The sequence below is a fragment of the Capsicum annuum genome, chromosome 10 (genome assembly GCF_002878395.1).
Source record: "Capsicum annuum cultivar UCD-10X-F1 chromosome 10, UCD10Xv1.1, whole genome shotgun sequence".
Lineage (NCBI taxonomy): Eukaryota > Viridiplantae > Streptophyta > Magnoliopsida > Solanales > Solanaceae > Capsicum > Capsicum annuum.
Window position 1 is genome coordinate 74,714,855 of NC_061120.1, and position 18,902 is coordinate 74,733,756.

Genomic DNA, 18,902 nt, shown 5'->3' on the forward strand with positions numbered 1-18,902 from the left:
ATTTACCTTGAATGTACTACCATCTTCATTTTCAAGTTCCAATACCCCAGATGAGTGGACTTGACTAACTGTAAAAGGGCCTGACTACTTAGATTTCAGCTTACTTAGGAACAGTTTTAGTCTGGAATTGAACAGAAGCACCAAGTCACCTTTTTGGAATTCTCGTTTCTCTATTCTCCAATCATGGTAATTTTTTTATCTTTTATTTATATAGATCTACTCGTTCATAAGCCCTGAGACAGAATTTATCCATCTCATTCAATTACCCTAGTCTCAGCTCTGCTGCTTCATTCAAATTCAGATTCAACTTTTTGAGTGCCCATAAGGCCTTGTGCTCCAGCTCTATTGGTAGGTGGCAAGCTTTCCCATAGACCATTTAAAATGGTGGCATGCCAATGGGTGTCTTAAAAGTAGTTCGATATGCCCACAAAGCATTATCGAGCTTTTGAGACCTATCTTTCCGGCTAGTGTTCACCATTTTTGCTAGGATAGCTTAATCTCACGATTTGACACCTCCACTTGCCCACTGGTTTGTGGGTGGTATGGAGTAACCAATCTGTGCTGTTTTACCCCATATTTTTTCAAAGCTGCTCCAAAATGTTTTTTGCAAAAATGAGATCCTCCATCGCTTATGATAGTACGTGGTACTCGAAAGTGAGATAAGATATTCTTCTTGAGAAAAGAAACAACCCTCTTCCCTTTATTATTGGACAAGGCCACAACTTTGACCCATTTCGTGACACAGTTAACAATAATTAAAATATACGTTATCCCGTATGAGCTTACAAAAAGACCAATGAAATCAATGCGCCAGACATCAAACAATTCCACTTCAAGCATCTTAGTTAAGGGCATCTCATGTATTTTAGAGATTGACCCCTGCCTTTGACATTGGTCACATTTCAGCACAAACTCGTGGGCATCCTTGAATAATATTGGCCAGTAATAGCTGCTCTGCAACACCTTCTTAGTCGTTCGGTCACCTGCATTGTGACCCCTAACTAGGGAAGCATGACATGCTTCCAATATGCATAATACATCTACTTTCGGCATGCATCTCCTTATAATATTATCTACACATACCAAAAAAGATACGGCTCATCCCAGAAGTAATGTGTCACATCATACAAGAATTTCTTCCTTTGATGGAAAGAAAGATTATCTGGGATGACCTTGCTCACAACATAATTTGCATAATCTGTATACCAAGGAAATTTTTTCACAGTGACAGCTAGGATCTCCTCATCAGTAAATGCATCATTTATCTTCATTTCATCACTAATTTCCTGTTCACCTTCCATTCTAGAAAGATGATTTGCAAACTAGTTTTCACAACCTTTCCTATCTTTGACCTCAAAGTCAAATTCTTGCAGTAGTAATATCCATCTAATCAACCTTGGTTTTGCATCCTTCTTAGCCATCAAATACCTAAAGGCAGCATGGTCGGTGTGGACCACCACTTTTGTCCCAAGCAGATAAGCTCTGAACCTCTCGAAAGCATACACTACAGCCAAAAGTTCCTGTTTAGTGACAGTGTAATTCTTTTGTGCTTCATTTAGTGCTTTGTTGGCATAATATATCGGATGAAATAGTTTGTCCCTCTTTTGTCCCAATACATCTCCAAGGGCAACACCACTTGTATCACACATGATCTCAAATGGTTTTTCCCAGTCAGGTGCAATAACAATAGGGGCCTCAATCAGCTTCTCTTTAAGGCATTCAAATGCCTTCAAGTACTCGTTATAAAAGAAAAATTTCACTTTCTTCTCCAAAAGTTTGCAAAGTGGATTTACAACCTTTGAGAAGTCTTTTATAAATATCCGATAAAAGAAAGCATGTCCAAGAAAACTATGCACTCCTATTATTGAAATGGGAGGTGGTAGTTTCTCAATAACATCAACCTTTTGCTCAATCAACTTCTATCACTTTTTTGGAAATTTTGTGGCCGAGAACGATGCCCTTCTTTACCATAAAATGATATTTTTCCCAGTTAAGCACCAAATTAAATTCAACAAATCTTTGTAAGGATAGATTTAGATTTACCAAACATGTCTCGAATAAATCACCCACCACAGAGAAATCATCCATGAACACCTCTATGGTATCTTCCACCATGTCTGAAAAGATAGACATCATACAACATTGAAAAGTGGTGGGTGCATTGCATAGCCCAAATGGCATCCTCTAAAATGCAAAGGTGCCATATAGGCATATGAATGTCGTCTTATCCTAATCTTCAGGAGCAATGCAGATTTGGTTGTATCTAGAATAACCATCCAAGAAGCAATACGACCCTCTTCCAGCTAATCGATCAAGAATTTGGTCCATAAAGGGCATCGAAAAGTGGTCTTTCAGAGTCCAAAAATTTGGCTTGCGGTAGTCCATGCAAACTCTCCACCCAGTTATAGGCCTGAGTGGAATCAACTCATTCTTTTCATTAGAAACCACTGTCATGCCCTCTTTTTTGGGCACGCATTAAACCGGCTCACCCACTTGCTGTCAAAAATAGGGTATACCACTCCTGCATCCAACCACTTAATAATCTCTTTATTAATTACCTCTTGCATTGGTGGGGTAAGACGGCGTTGATTCTCTATGGTTGGAATACAATCTTTCTAAAGTTGAATTTTATGTGTGCGGATGCCTGGGAAAATGCCAATAATATCTGCAATGGTCTACCCTATAGCTCTCTTGTGCCTCTAAAGTACTGAAATAAGTGTATTCACCTGTTGTTCACCCAAATCAGCTACAATAATAACAAGTAGCATGTTCCCGCTGCCCAAAAACACGTATCGTAAGTGTCTAGGCAGTTTCTTCAATTCTAACACCGAAGGCTCCTCAATAGATGGCTTGGATGGTGGTGTTGGTAGATTATCCAAATCAAGGTCTATATTTTTAGTAGCATACGGATATAAACCCATTCCTGTCAAGGCACAAACTGTCTCTTCGTACTCCCCGATGCCTTCACTATCATAATTCATCATGTCCACGGACAAAGGTTCGATAACAAGTTTCTCAGCTACGAACACATCCTATTCGTCCTCATAATAGACATCGACTATTGAAAAAACACTCATTTCTTCATGTTTCTTCATTGATTTGCCCACATCAAACCGTACCACTTCACGTTTATCCTGAATAAGAGCTTATTCGCTCTTAAATCAATCAACATACTTTTGGTTGTGAGAAAAGGTAGACCCAAGATTATGGGCACCTCAAAGTCTACCTCGCAATCCAAAATGACGAAGTCTGCAGGGAATATAAAGTTGGACACCTTCACCAACACATCATACAGAATACCAATAGGTCGCTTTACTAACCTATCCATCATCACGAGTCTCATGTTGGTTGGTATGGGATTTCCCAAACCCAGCTTTCTATAAATAGTCAGTGGCATCAAATTAATGCTTGCTCCCAGATCACATAATGGCTTGGTGAATTCCATAGTCCTGATTGTACAGGGAATAGTGAATGCGCCTAGGTCTGGCTTGCTTTGCACTAAGGTCCTTGTAGAAATAGCTCTACAATGGTGGAGATTTTCCTCCAATTCGCAGCTCACAGCTCTTTTCTTAGTCACAAGGTCCGTCATGAATTTTTCGTATCCTGGCATTTGCTCAAGTGCTTTAACCAAAGGCACATTTATCATCAATTGCTTAAGCATTGCCATGAATTTGCTGAATTTTGCATCATCAACCTTTTTCTTCAATCATTGAGGAAAGGGAGGTGATGGTCTTGGGATAGTTTTCAACACCACTTCCTCTTCCTTCTCTTTTTCCTTATTCGAAGTATCAACAGAACTATCCAGCTTCTCAGACTCCACTGAATTGCTTTCTTCGAATTCATCGACAAGTATGTCACCATCTACAAATTTGCCCACAGATGGTCCAAGTAACATCTTGCCACTCCTAGTGGTAATCTCCATGCATCAGCCATTATTTTACAGATTATGAACCATATCAGTAGGTACAGTACCACTTTTTCTCTAGTTCAGTGTTGCGGAAAGTTGACTCATCTGCTGCTCCAATTGCTTGATAGAAGTAGAGTGTGAAATAACCAACTGACTTAGGGTAGAGAATTCATACTCCTATCATTATTGCTTCTCGAGTTTCCTTGCTCTCTATCTGTATAATCAGGCTTGTCATAAAAGTTTTGACCTTGATTCCCTTGGCTACTGCCTCGAAAACCCTCCTGATTACTCACATAGTTTGCCTCCTTATTTGTATTAGTAGCCACAGTGCACTGAGATTCTACAGCTTTGACCTTTTCAGTCTTGCCTGACAGTAAGTGCTTGGCCCGCAAGTCCATCTATGTCTTTAGATGGGCCATGTCTTGGTCTCACTCCTCATCTCTTCTGTGCTACTCTATATTCATACCAACAGAAACAGTTAGGCTAGCTACCACAGAATCCCTGGTATGCCAAGCCCAATTCTGTTTGGTCATCCTATTCAGCATATCAGAGGTATCTAGAAAAGACAGATCAACAAATGAACCACCAGCAGCATTATCTACAATCGGCTTTGTTACAAATTTGAGAGTCCTGTACAAACTCTCCATCAAGTATAGGTCCATCATATTATGGTTCGGACACTATGTCAACTTCTTCTTAAACCTCTCCCATGTCTCATGAAAAGCTTCGGTAGGGAGCTGTCTAAAGTTGCTCATCTTGTCTCACAACTATACCTTCTTGGAGGGTGGAAAAAAACCGTTCTAGGAACGTTTCTTTCAACTCCCTCCAGTGGGTGATGGAATCAAGCATAAGCTCATTTAACCACATTGTTGTCTCTCCAGACAGAGATAATATAAATAATCTCAACCGAATTGCATTCTAGCTCACTCCTAGATTATCAAAAGATTTGCAGATAGTGATAAAGTTTACCAAGTTCATGTTTGGATCATCACCAGGCAGGCCACCGAATAATCTCTTCAGATTTAGGATTTGAATCATGGTACTTGTTAGGCTGAACTTTGCACTAGGTGCCAATGGTGGAAGAATGATAGCACCCATTGCACCTGCTCCATCCATTCCTTCATCATCATCATCAACCTCATATTAGATAGGCTGTTGACCATACCTTCCTCTGACTAGATGAATTTTATTGAAACTTCATTACACAGGTGCAACAATTTGTTCTGCTTGCCTTGGGTTTTGAGGATTCAGCAACTCCTCATGACCCAAGTCTTCATCATCAAGGTTCGGATGACGTACTTGTTGACCCTCGTTCTGTACATTCACCTGAGCCCTGTCCAAGGCTGCCAGTCTATCAGCCTCTTGTTGTTCTGTCATTCTCCCGATCAGCTGTAGTTCTGGATTAATTGGTAATAATTGTTCTCCTGAACTTATTGTTTTTGGCATAAACAACAAGGATCCTATAATTAAACAAAAACAATAAACAAACATAAATCTAGGAAACTTAACTAACAGTCAATTAGCGCACACAAAATTTCAGTTTACAATCGAATTCCTCGGCAATGGCTCCATTTTTATAAAGCTCAAATTACACTCTTGAATGGGTGTAAGAGATTGTTGTCAATATAAAACCCAACTAGGTTGGGGTCGAATCCCACATGAAATAAGGTGTGAACCCAAGTTATTTTAGATTTAATTCACTGATAGTTTAATGTTTCCTAAAATGGGGGGTTTAAGTTTCAGGAATAATTGTTTGTCACTTTAATTTTGATGTTTGTAATCAAGAGTTTATGAAATAACCAGAATTATATTCACTAGGTCTACGGTATATTATAGATGCTAAAGGTGATTCAAGATTCTCATGTCTTTCGACCTACTTAAGCGTTTAATTTCCTAATCCTCTTAGACTTAGGGAATTTCTATTCATTGTCTAGATTTTACCTCAGGTTAACCAACCTTGTTATAGCGCTGATTATGAAATGAAGTATTTTCGAGTCCCTGTTGGTAATTCACTTCCTACTATATTTGATTTCTTCTCAAGCCAATCAAAGCAGGTGTGTCTATTATTTGCAACCAATAGACGTTAATTAAAGCTTCAGAATTATTAAGAAATCCTACCACCTATTAAATCTTGAATACTTAGCACCTTATCAAGACCTAACCCTAGATCGCATAATTTAGGTTAATGGAATTTAGCCACTCATGATGCAATAAACAAGTACACAAGTTGAATTCATAATTGGGCAGATTAACTTACAACGATGAGGAAAATCAAGAAGTGTTACTTGAACTAAATCTCAATACAAATCTCCCATAATATTTACGACAATCTTCTCTCAACAATAATATTCTAGAGCGTATTAGAACTCGAGAGAGAGAAAAATCGTCCACAACGTATATTGCAAGATATGTCAATGATAATTAGAAAACCCTGAAAGTTGTTATTTATACTTGAGTTTAATTAAGGAAATAAAATAACAACTTAAGTAAATTTCTCGGACAGGTGATGCCATTAGGTGACGCTTTATCTAGGGTCTGACACCTTATGAGGAATGACGTCAGATTTCCTTCAATGTTGACAAGCTCTACCTAAGGCTGACGATGTAGGTGATGATGTATCAGGAGCCTGACGATGTATCATGGATGTCGTCAGCTCCTTTTTATTTTGATAGTTTCTGCCTAAGGCTGACATTGATCCTGACACCTTATCACAACTCTGACGCCTTATCACAAAATATCGTCACTGGCTTCAACTCACGCCAATTCTCTAGTTAAGGATGGCGATATTCATGATAGCGTATCACACTTTTGATGTCCTATCACCAGATGTTGTCACAGGCTTCAACTCATGAAAAGTCTCTAGTTAAGTTTGACGACAACTGTGATAGCCTATCATAGGGCTAACGACTTATCACAGATGTTGTCAGCCACACTTCTCTTCAAATTTCTCCAGATTTCAACTTCTTTTCTTCCATTCTTATTGGTTCTCTACCTCATCAGCTTAAAATATAAAATCAAACATAAACAAAACAAAAATGACAAAAGTTGCTTAAGACTTTGCAATTATTTTTAGTTAAAGGCCTTAAATGTGTTAGCAATTGCTCACACATCAATCCACATGATAGGAACTGGATCAAGGCAAAGATAATTCTTACAGTCATGAATGTGAACATCAAATATTTTATGTTTGTTGAAATACTATTCAGAAAGGGAAAGATTAAGGCTTGTGACTGCAACTTACTTGTCGTCAAGGAGGCCATTTTTTTACCCACATGTAGCCACTTTTGGAGTTTTTCCCTAATTATTGAGGCAGGGTAAATTGATGGATCATTTTCCTGTGGAAGTGTTGATGAAGCAAACATGGGATTTTGAAGGTCAAAATAAGAACATGGACCTTTCAAAAAATAAAACCGTTGTCGCGTGTGGGTCATACGCGCTTACACACATAAAATGTTTGCTAATCAAGAAAGAAATGACTGAGCCAACAACCTTTCTATGTGACAACACTGTCACAAATGTAAGAGGCCTGGGCTTATGGGGTACTAACTAGATGCTTAGAGCCTGTGTATAGAGAAGAAGATGTAGAAACAAAAACACCATAACAATTTTTTATTTCAAGTCAATTCACTTAATATGTAGTGGCAATTTCTTATGTAGGATAAAAGTTGAATTTTTTATAATGCAACAGATTATCTATTTGTTGTAACAGACAGTCTATCTATTCTGATAGATTGATTATCTATTGCAATAGGATGGTCATCCATTGCATTATGCAGATGTTTCTAAGTCTATTTGTCACAACAGATATACAATCTATTGCAAAATATACTCTATCTATTGCAACTGATAGGTAATCTATTGGAGCAAATTAAAAAAGTTAGAAGACCTGTTTGATAATTTTCAATATATGACCAACATGTTGCAACATATGTCTTAATATGTTTAATAATTTTCAAGATATATTTCGTCTGTTGCAATAGATGCATTATCTGTTGAGATATTTGAATCTAGTATTTTATTTTAATTAGTAAGTTCAAATCTAAGGATTAAATTAAATTCATAGACAACATAAAACAAATCAAAGCCTTCAAAGATTATATGAAATAACTCAACAAATAAATGAAATGTAAAAAAATTATTATGCGTATAGATGATCTACTTAACACAGATGATCTACTCAACAAATAATTCGACAATTTAACCTCTAGTGTCAACAATTTCTAAGGAGAGGTTATTACTGTAATAGACTCAATCTATAAAGATCTACTCAATATGAACAAGTTGTTCTTCATTCAATGCTATTGAATTCGGCTTTGGTCATCGTGCATCTTTAATGTTGCTTGCGTACAATTTCTAAGCTTTCGCTTCTCCGTATTTCCATAAAAGAGTAACATATCTTTTACGGAGTAATCCAACATCAAGTCTATCATTTTGTACTTGTAATCCATCTCTCAAATACTCAGCATAATTGACAACAAAAAGACCAAGAATTCCTGCATTTGTAAAAATCAGATAATCCATATCTTGTAATTAATGTAAGCACTGTGAAATTTAAGAAAGGAAACTAATTCATGATACTTATAGGCTACCAATGGGTTGTTGAGCAATTTCTTCAATATATTCTACATAAAATGAATTACCTATCTTATCCCAGTATGCTTCAATCATTAACCAATTAGTACGAAGCTTTTAGTCCAAAAAGCCATTTATATCAAGGTAAATGGACAATATTTTGGCTAGCTTTTGTATCTCAAACGATGGCCCGAAATATCTCCTTCCTGACATCGAATCATAAACTCAGATGTGCCTCTCTTTTAGAATGATGACAGCCAACACCAAATGGAATTCATTAACAGAAGATGTACACTTCGTCAACCAAATGCTAAGGTAAGGCAGCTGAAATACTAAAACCTTTAATGATGTTGATTAAGCATTCCTCATTTCGAAAAATTTTTGGCTGTAGTTGACAATACCTATCATAGGCATTATTGATGTAAACTTTGTACAAATAATTGCATGTCATGTATTTGTATTATTCTTGTGTTTGCAACTTGACATTCTTTCAGAGGTAGTAAAAAACGACATCGATGTGCTGCACATATTATCAAATATTTTAGATTACGTAACAGTAAAATTAATACACAAATGCAATTAAATAAAGTATTAATTAATAGTAAGATATTTAAAGCTCATCATTCCAGCAAGTTCGGGATTGTGATATCGAATAAAACCAATCCTTCATTCGGGGATGTGCAACAATAAAGTCGAACATATCAAAACCAAGACCCAATTCGTTCACTTTGTAGTGTTTGTCGTTTTATTTTCTACATGATTTATATGTGTTAATGTCATGTTCTTACAATAAGAATTGTATAAATTAATATCTTTAAAAATGATTTATGTGTTAGCCTTCAAAGTTTATGTTTTAATAATGACAAACTAACAAGTGAATCCTTGCAGGATATTAAAGATCGCTGATGAAGGAAGCTGGCTGTAGAAAAGAAAGGACATTCAATCACAAAAAAATTACAACATTCTAAAAAGCATGGCAGATAAATCAAACATGCTAAAAAAGGAAAGAAGAGTCATCATCCCAAAATCACGGTAGAACAAGATCAATCGAAGAATCAATAAAGATCTAACAAAAAGGAATGACGCAATCGTCACACAAGACATCCAGACTAAAAGAAAAGAAAGATCATGGACATAACTGATATGGATGTGATCCAAAGCCGTATATGGACATATCAAACGGCTATATTCCTTAATCAAGGAATCAATATAAGTCCTTGATTGAGAAGAAATCTTTCCTTATGAAGAATAAAAGCCGAAGACTATAAAATAAGAAGGTCAATGACAGACACAACTTATGCAAATTCAAGGAGAAAATTCAAAATGTCTCATTCTTAGTCTCAAAAAGCTCTGTAACATTAGTTTACAATTGTTATATAAAGAGTAGGATCGAGTCATCTTTGTAACATCAATTGGAGTTATGTCACAAGATCTGAAAAGCAAAATGAATCTTCAAAACTTTTTTCCTATCATTGTACTTGAACCAAACCTTCAACGATCTAAAGAAAACTTGAAACCCAAGGGGACTGGACATAGGCACTGGATTGGTGTGACAAACCAGGATAAATCTTTATGTTGCTTAATTTATGCTTTATTATTTATGTGCTTAACTATTTAAGTTTAATTTTCTTATGAAGTGTTCTATCTGCAGGCGAGTTGACTGTGAGGAGTCACTAGTCAACTCACAGAAGAAAATTCCAATTCACCCCCCTCTTGACTTTTGATTGGTATCAGAGCAGGTCTCACAGATAGTATTTCCTAACCGCAAGTGAGCAAAGATCAAATGGTCAATTGATAAATTCTTGGTTTTTTTATTTAGGATGGTCACTCCTCCACAAGACCACCATACTTTAATGGACAACACTACTTGTCAAAACCCGACCCAAGACCCTGGCCGCAACGGGCATCCCAAACTAAAAAGGCCCAAGAAACTTCCTTATCTCGTATACTAGTGATATTGTCTGATTTGGGCCCAGGCCCGCACGGCTTTAAAATACCTCACTAAGGAGTAAGGCTCTCTTACTTATATGCCTAGCATCCCTCCTGTGTTTTGCAGATGTGGGGATCCTTTCTAAGTTGGGGTGTTACACTACTTATACTAGAAAAATAGATTCACCATTTTTATCAAATCAAATGACTACCAAGACTGGGTTGTCATCAAAAAGGGTCCTAAGCCAATTTCAGGGCTTATGGAAAAACAAAAGAAAAAGGATAAAGAATCCAGTAGTGCTGATATGGAAGATATTGAAAATTTTGATATTACTAAAGAACAACATAAGGCAATCCAAAATTATGCACGTGACATAAGTTTACTTTTGTGTGCAGTTATAGAAAAAGAATACGACAAGATCTCAATGTGTGAGACAACAAAAGAAATGAAGGAGAAATTAGAGGTAACCTATGAAGGAACCACCAAAGTCACGAAGTCAAAAATTATTGCTCTTGTAAATGAATACAAGTTATTTAAAATGAGGATGTTGAATCAACGTTTGCCAGATTCAGTAAAATTATCTATAAACTGAAATCACTAGGGATGATCTATCCTTACAGCCTGCAAGTCCAAAAACTAGTGCGAAGTCTCCCAAAGATTTGGGAAACCAAGACTTCTATTATAGAAGACAGAGATCTTCACAACATGACTTATGATGAACTACGAGGTAACCTTATTGTATATGAGAAAAATTATATCAACAGGTTTTATAAGGATGAAAAGGAGAAACCAGTAGCTTTCAACACTGCTCTAACTAGAGAGGAGGATATTCTAAAGATTTTAATAGTGAAGGAATGGCCCTCATCAACCGTGGTATAAGGCAGATCATAAGACAGAGACATCAAGGATCCCAAGGAGGCCAAAGTAATAATTCAATCAGAAATAATGAACGCTGCTACTATTGCAAAAAGCCTGGTCACTTCAAATAGAATTGTCCAAATGGAAAAGAAGAACGTCCAGGAAAAATCAAAACTTTGGAGCCTAGAGTGATGAAGTTGAAACAGAAAAAGAGGTAGAAGCCACGAATATATGCTTCATGATAACTGGTGAATCCAGCGAGGTAAGACTATATAATTGCCATATTGTAATACTCTTGAATCTTTCCTGGATATGATTACTAAAGAACTTTAAAAAGTTATAGATAAGTATAACAAACTCCCCCATGAGAATAAAAGTTGTGAAGCTAAATTTAAATGAAAGCTCGAAAAGGTACAACGAAACTAAAAAAATAAAAATTAAACCATTTAAAATTGAAATTGACCTACTTCATAAAGAGATTGATGATACAAGAATAAAATTAAATAATTTTTGGGCATCCCCAATCCATAGTTTTGTAAGATCAAACTCATTTAAAAATTACTTGAGCTCCTTATCAGGGTCGTTTAAATCAGCTAAGAATTATTTCTCCTATCGAGGTCCTGCTTGTTTCATCTGTGGACGAAGAGGGAACAAATCCTATAATTGCAGGCATAAGCCTAAAAATGTATAGGTTTGGAAGCCCAAAGGGAGTTTATATAACTCGGAAGGACCCAAGACCGCTTGGGTACCTAAGTAGAATTGATCTCCCCATTTTATAGGAACATGTCCGTAAGATCTATAAAATGAAGGAATTGATGGTGGATGTTCCAGAAGTATAGCTAGAGAGAAGAAAGTTTTTGACAAAAAATATGTCAGATTCGGTGATAATTGTGGAGGAAATATCATCAGAGCGACTACACCCCTTATAGAGTCGACTCTTATAGTTGAAATGGTAAAATAAATAAAGATGTTTTCCCTCTAGGAGAATACTGCCTTAAATCTTTTTTTCTTATGATAAAAATCAAAATATAATGCAAATTCTCTTTCTTTTAAAAAATTATTATTTTTGTTGTATACTTTTCTATTAATTCTAACATCTTTTTGTGAGAATCTTCGGCGACTCTGATGAAGTCCTCATCTCATCATCATGAATCGGCAAGGAACAAACCTTAATTGACTCACCTGCAATCAGATCAGGATTCGCTACTCTCAAAAATTGTTCTCTGAATCTTACGTCAACTACTTGGTTTCAATTTGTCTTTTAAAATTATGCCCAGAACGTGTGAAAATTTTTTGTTGATTGTTTGTTTAAATTGTTCTGTGTAAGTATGTTAGAGTCAAGTATTTTCTGTCCATGCTATTTAGTTCTCAAAAATTTATTTTTGGATACAAATCATTTTAACTTAGTCAAATCCTATTTTTTTACTAAAGGAAAGATTTTCAAAAAGGATTTTGCATTTAAGATTCGTAAGCTATTTTTGAACACAATATTCTCTTTACTTAATCCATTTTTTTACCTTTATCAAAAAAAAAAAGACTCCTCTTAAAAAAATTGTCATCATTATTTCACTATTTCCCACGCCTACTTTGTCGCCCTCACTTTTTCCAAAGCTAAGTCATTTCACTTCCATCTATTCCCTTTCACTTCACACCTCTTCATTTTTCCAATCCTATCATTTCTAAACAGTCTTCTTCTTAGGTTCTTTTAATCGGCTTCCCTCCCCTGTCTCTCTTCTCTTTTTAATATCACCTTTCTCTTTCTCATGACAAAAACCCGCTTCATGGCTATTGTTTCTAGAATTTTCTCCGATGGCCCTGCTCCTCTTTTAGATTCCTCCGATAAGTCCTCATCTCAATTCATTCTTCTCAAGAGACGATGACTCCCTTCCAGCCCCATATACTCCATAAAAACCTCATCCTAATCCCTCATTCTCTCTCCCTCCAGAAGAGATACACCAAATTTGGACAAGCTCACACAGAGTGAAATTTCTTTCCTACAAAAATTACTCTATCATTCCCAGTCACGTCGTCAATCTTAATGTTCTTAAAGATGCATCTTGAAAAGTCAATCACTTCTTCAAATTTCAAGATCCGTCCTTACTTTTTCACCTATGTGGATTTCAAGTTTATGAATACCTTGTCTGCATATTTTATGTTAATCTCCATCTTTCCCATGATAGGGGTGCATTCAAGACTCTTATGCTAGGCATAAGAATTTTCTTGAACAACTTTCTGTTTGAAAATGCTTTTTACACCAATTTCTCCAGTATGATACCCTTCATGAGCAATAACTAGCCCGATGACTTTGAAGTGGGCTTTGAGGAAGCCACAAAATTTTTATCTAATTCTGACTCCTTGACTACCAACTTTGGTCCCCTGTCTCTCTGCTTCAATATCACAATATGGCCCATATTATTGCAACCACTCTGATTCATAAAAAGGGATCTCTAAGTAACATCACTTATCGTGATGTCTTTGTGTTATACTATCTTGTCAAGAAGATTAAAATAAATTGGGCGAATTACATACGAGAATACATGCTTGAGAGCGCAAAGGAAGCCAGTGCTTTGGCCAATTTACTATACAGACTGCTTATCACCCTGATCCTTTTGTTCTACTCCATCGATCTCTCCGCCTACCCCTGCATAAGTTGCTGCAACTTATGATTCTAGAACTTTCAACAGCTTGGGATATGTCCTGGTGAAAGATGAGTGGTGAAGGAAGGAGTCTGCTTATGCAAAGACTGAGCCTTTAAAGGTAAGTAAGCCTATATTTAACCCCTTCTATCTCTTTGATGAAGGAACTGGAAAAATTTAAGCAGCAGATAAAGGCTATCAAGGAAGGTATTATACAACTCCAAAAGTCTACTGCCAAGCTCTTAAAACTTGGGAAAAGTACAATCTCTGACATAATTATGGTCAGGCTGGGGCTTGATAGGCTCAAACAAGAAGGAGTCAAGTTGTTCTCTCGTGTGCTCTCTCGCATGGACTCCTTGAAATCCCAATTATCTTTCTCGAATGATGATCTAGCTATCTGCGTTCAAAACTACTACTCTTTATTTGTCAAAAATGTTGAAAAATCTTATGGCAAGTTTTGTCAAAACATGCATAATACTCTTACCTATTTTCTGGTTAAATGGTGAATTATGAACTTTGTATTCAAAAAGGGGTCCTGTCCCTTACATCCTAGGTTGTAAAAGATGTTTTTTTTACTTTTTTTGACAAATTTTTTTTTCTATCCTTTGCTATGACTATCAATGGTTATAAACTGCATGTATAAATTATGTGTTGTCTGTACGTGCTATTTTTATTTTCTGCTATTCTTTTTTATTACGCCAAAAGGGGGAGAAAGAAAGGATAGGAAGCACCCATCGGTCAGTATAAACAAGTTAACTGTCAACATACAAAGGTTGACGAGTAAAACATGGAACAATCAAGATGATCACAAGTCAGGGAGAGAAAAGTCCAAGTCGACTTTAAAGTATAAAAGTCAACTGATGGTTACAAAGTCAGGGGGGTAAGATGACTAATAGGGAAGCCAACTGATGTTTACTCATGTTTGTCAGTATCAAAAAAGGGGAGATTGTTAGCCTCCAAAGTATATTCTTTAATAATGACAAACTAACAAGTGAATCCTTGCAAGATATTAAAGATCACTAATGAAGGAAGCTGGCTCTAGAAAAGGAAGGACATTCAATCGCAAAAAGATTATGGCATTCTAACAAGCATAGAAGATAAATCAAATATGCTAAAAAAAGAAAGAAGAGTCATCATCCCAAAATCACAGCAGAATGGAAATCGCGGTAGAACAAGATCAATTAAAAAATCAATCAAGATCTAAACAAAATGAGGAAGAACGCAATCATCACATAAGACAACCAGACTAAAATGAAAGAAAGATCATGGGCATATCTGATATGGACATGATCCAAAGATGTATATGGAAATATCAAACATCTATATTCCTCAATCAAGGAATCAATCTAAGTCCTTGATTGAGAAGAAATCACTTGGGTTTTCTTATGAAAAATAGCAGTCGAAGACTATAAAAGAAGAAGACCGACATGCAACTTTAAGGAGAAAATTCAAAGTGTCTCGTTCTTAGTCTCACAAAGCTCTGTAACGTTAGTTTACAATTTTTATATAAGGAGTATGATCGAGTCATCTTTGTAACATCAACTAAAGTTGTGTCACAAGATCTAAAGAGCAAAATAAGTCTTCAGAAATTGATTCCTCATTGTACTCAAACCAAACCTTCAACGATCTAAAGAAAACTTGAAACCCAAGGGGACTGGATGTTGTCACTAGATTGGTGTGACGAACCAAGATAAATCTTTGTGTAGTTTATTTTATGCTTTATTATTTATGTGCTTAACTGTTAAGTTTAATTTGTTTGTGAAGTGTTTTGATCTACAAGCGAGTCGATTGTGAGGAGTCAGTAGTTGAATCACAGAAGAAAATTTTAATTCATCCTCCCCCCACCTCTTAAATTTCATTATGTACCTATAAGCATGATGCTTTAACAACCTATTGGAAATCTATTCAAAATAGTCATTGATCAACTTTATTAGTTTTTTTAAAGCCTCGTCTGAGATGTTGAACCTATCAAATGGGTAATTCTTCCATTCTCTCGAACTAACAGGCTTCAATTTTTATTCTTCTTTGGAAGTAGTTGGTGGATTATCAACTGTGATATTATGTTGTTCAGTTGTAGCTTCTACTGTGACATCTACCTGAAAAGATAACATTGTCAATGTTAATCACAGAGATACAATAATTATCTATTTGTTGTAATAAATGGATCATCTGTTAGGGCAAATTCAAATAGGAGAAAGAGTTGTATGATAATTTCCAACAGATGACCCATCTATTGGAGCTTATGACTCATCTATTGGTACAAATTAAAATAGTACGAAGAACTGTTTGATTTGCTGAAATAGACAGAAATATGTTGCAATAGATAACTCATCTGATACAACAGGTAAGACAACTATTACAACAGATAACGCATCTAATGCAATAGGTTATATAACTATAGCAACAGATGTATATATCTATTTGATAATTTTTAGTAGATGTATTATTTGTTGAAAAAATATATGTCTGTTAGTTTGTTGGAACAGTGGATATATATTCACCTTCTTCAGCTCATACTGCTCTCATGTGGCCCTTGTATATTGATCAAAGGTTCAAGACAAAGACAGAGGAGTTGGAATTTTACTTTTTTCGATGCTTGATGATGCTTTGTAAATTTCTTTCCTTCTCGTCTTAGCCACCTTAATCTCTAGTGGAGTGTATGGATATGAAATCTTCTTTGATGGAATAACACCCTTCTTAGATGTCAATTCCTTTACAGAAGAAGTTACTACATTAATAGCATTAACCACTCCATCATGTTTCACCTTGCAGTCTTGAAATTTGCATGCAGAACATTCGCTAAAAGGGGAAAAATCTCTATAACTAGTATGATAATAATCATAATGGTTTGTTGTTTAAAAAACTGTAAGAGGAACATCATTATCCCCAACAGCAGCACCACTACCACTACCAATACCACTACCACTACCTCTAACATCATTAACAACAACAAGCCCACTCTCCAAAATTATTTTTCTTGTGATGGCTATTGCTTTAAAAATATCCTTTTTTATTCTTTCAATGACCTACGGTCCGATAAAGTTTTCACAGACCATAAAGTAAGAAAAAATGACATCTTCAACTCTCGATTGATCGAAACAAGCGACAGATACACAATCTAATATAAATTGGTACATATATTAGAATGCTGAAGAATTATTAAAAAAATCATTAATTAAAATAAAAAATTTATTAAAAATAGACTTACTGCTTCATTTGGGGGATTGAAGAGATCAAGAAATTTTGTATTTTTATTAGTTTGACCGACAACCATCTCAGAATTTTTGGATAGGAAACTTCTTCCTTGTAGTTCACTTGTTGTCTCAAATAAGGAATGGCTTCAAATGCCCAAGCCTATAAAATAACGTTAATAAATCAAAAGCATTATTGAATAAAAATATGAATCATTTCATAATAAGAGAAATATTTACCATAAAGGCCTATGGAAAGCCATATAAGTTGACTGTCTTTGGCATTAATGGAGTCAACAACTATATAACAGTCATTTTGAAGCTTTCATAACCCCTAGGATAGCTGTTAAATACCTCAAAATCCTCGGAGAGCTTTATTAAACCAAGTGGTATATTGTTGTTAACATCTATCACCCAAAGAATATTATGTACAAACCAAACCAAGCACAATAATTGTTTTTGCTTCTTTGAAAGTCTTTTACCTTTCAACGCTTCTATCAAATTTTTGCTTTCGAAGCTTGGACCAAAAAGGGACACCAGGTCATCACGATTACTCAACTTGCCTTTGCTTTTTTTGGGTGTGCGGGGTGCTTTTATTGGGTTAGAATAAGTATAACATAAGAAGGAGGGGGAGGATAACATTTTAGTCCAGTAACTATGGAAAATTCCAACCAAAACAAGTAGAGATACCACAGTAATTTATCCACACCTCATCCATCTTATCTTTGTTTTCATAGATATACCTATATTTTAGAAGATCATATACCATTTTTATTTGGAAACGAGCATTGTTGCCCTCTGGTAAATTAAGATATTTCCCAAAGTAGTTGTCTCTGAAATAAGCATCAATGTTTTATTCTCGGATTATTTTCTGAAGGCATCGAAATATTTTTCCATGGATGAATTAACCACGAAATCACCAGTAAATTTGTGTCACCATCGCAATGCTGAAGGTTTTGACCAACTCTTCAATGGAAGAGATATTATCATTTGGATCATCTCTTTTGAAATATTCCTCCTTCCCATGTTTATTATCTTCTGCTCCTGATTGAGATAATGCTTGTAAAACAAGCTCGTAGAGTGATGGATGTGGTCTAGCTGCTTCACTTATTCCTTTACTTGGACTTGATTCAGTTTCTTTTCTTATGGGAGCCATATTATCTAAAATTAACAGGAACATAAAATAGATTAGAATTGATTAATGCATCATTAAAAGGGGATAACAGTAAATCTAACATGTACAACAGTAAAGTAACAGTTCCAACAGATTATATATCTATTTCTCCAGGTAGGTTATCTATTGCAACATATAATCAATTTGTTGCAATGGATGAGTAATCTATTGCAACAATAAAAATAAATCACTCATATTTTGAAACAGATCACTCATCTTTTGAAATAGATCACTCATCTTTTTTACCTGTGAAAGAAGAAAAGGAACGATGAAGAACTCGGATCTGTTGTCGCTTGAGAGAAATGTTGTCATGTTGATTGAAGGTTAAAAGTCGAAAAAGAGTTCAAAGCCCAACTATTTGTTTTTGGAGGGTTGAAGTCGCCAGGGATTGAAGGGAGAAATTTACAGAACTGCTGGTTGGGAGAAATTTGAGAGAAACAGTCGAGATAGAGAGAGGGAAGATAGGAGAAAGATGGTTGATTTGGAGAGGAGTGGGGTGTGGGTTAATTTGTATTTTTGAAAATATTAGAAAGTTTTAAAAATATTAATCAAGTTCACAATTAACTTAATTAAGTTATCTAATTATGTTTGACCCTTTAAGTTGGTCAATGTCACCAATCCTTCATTCAAGACT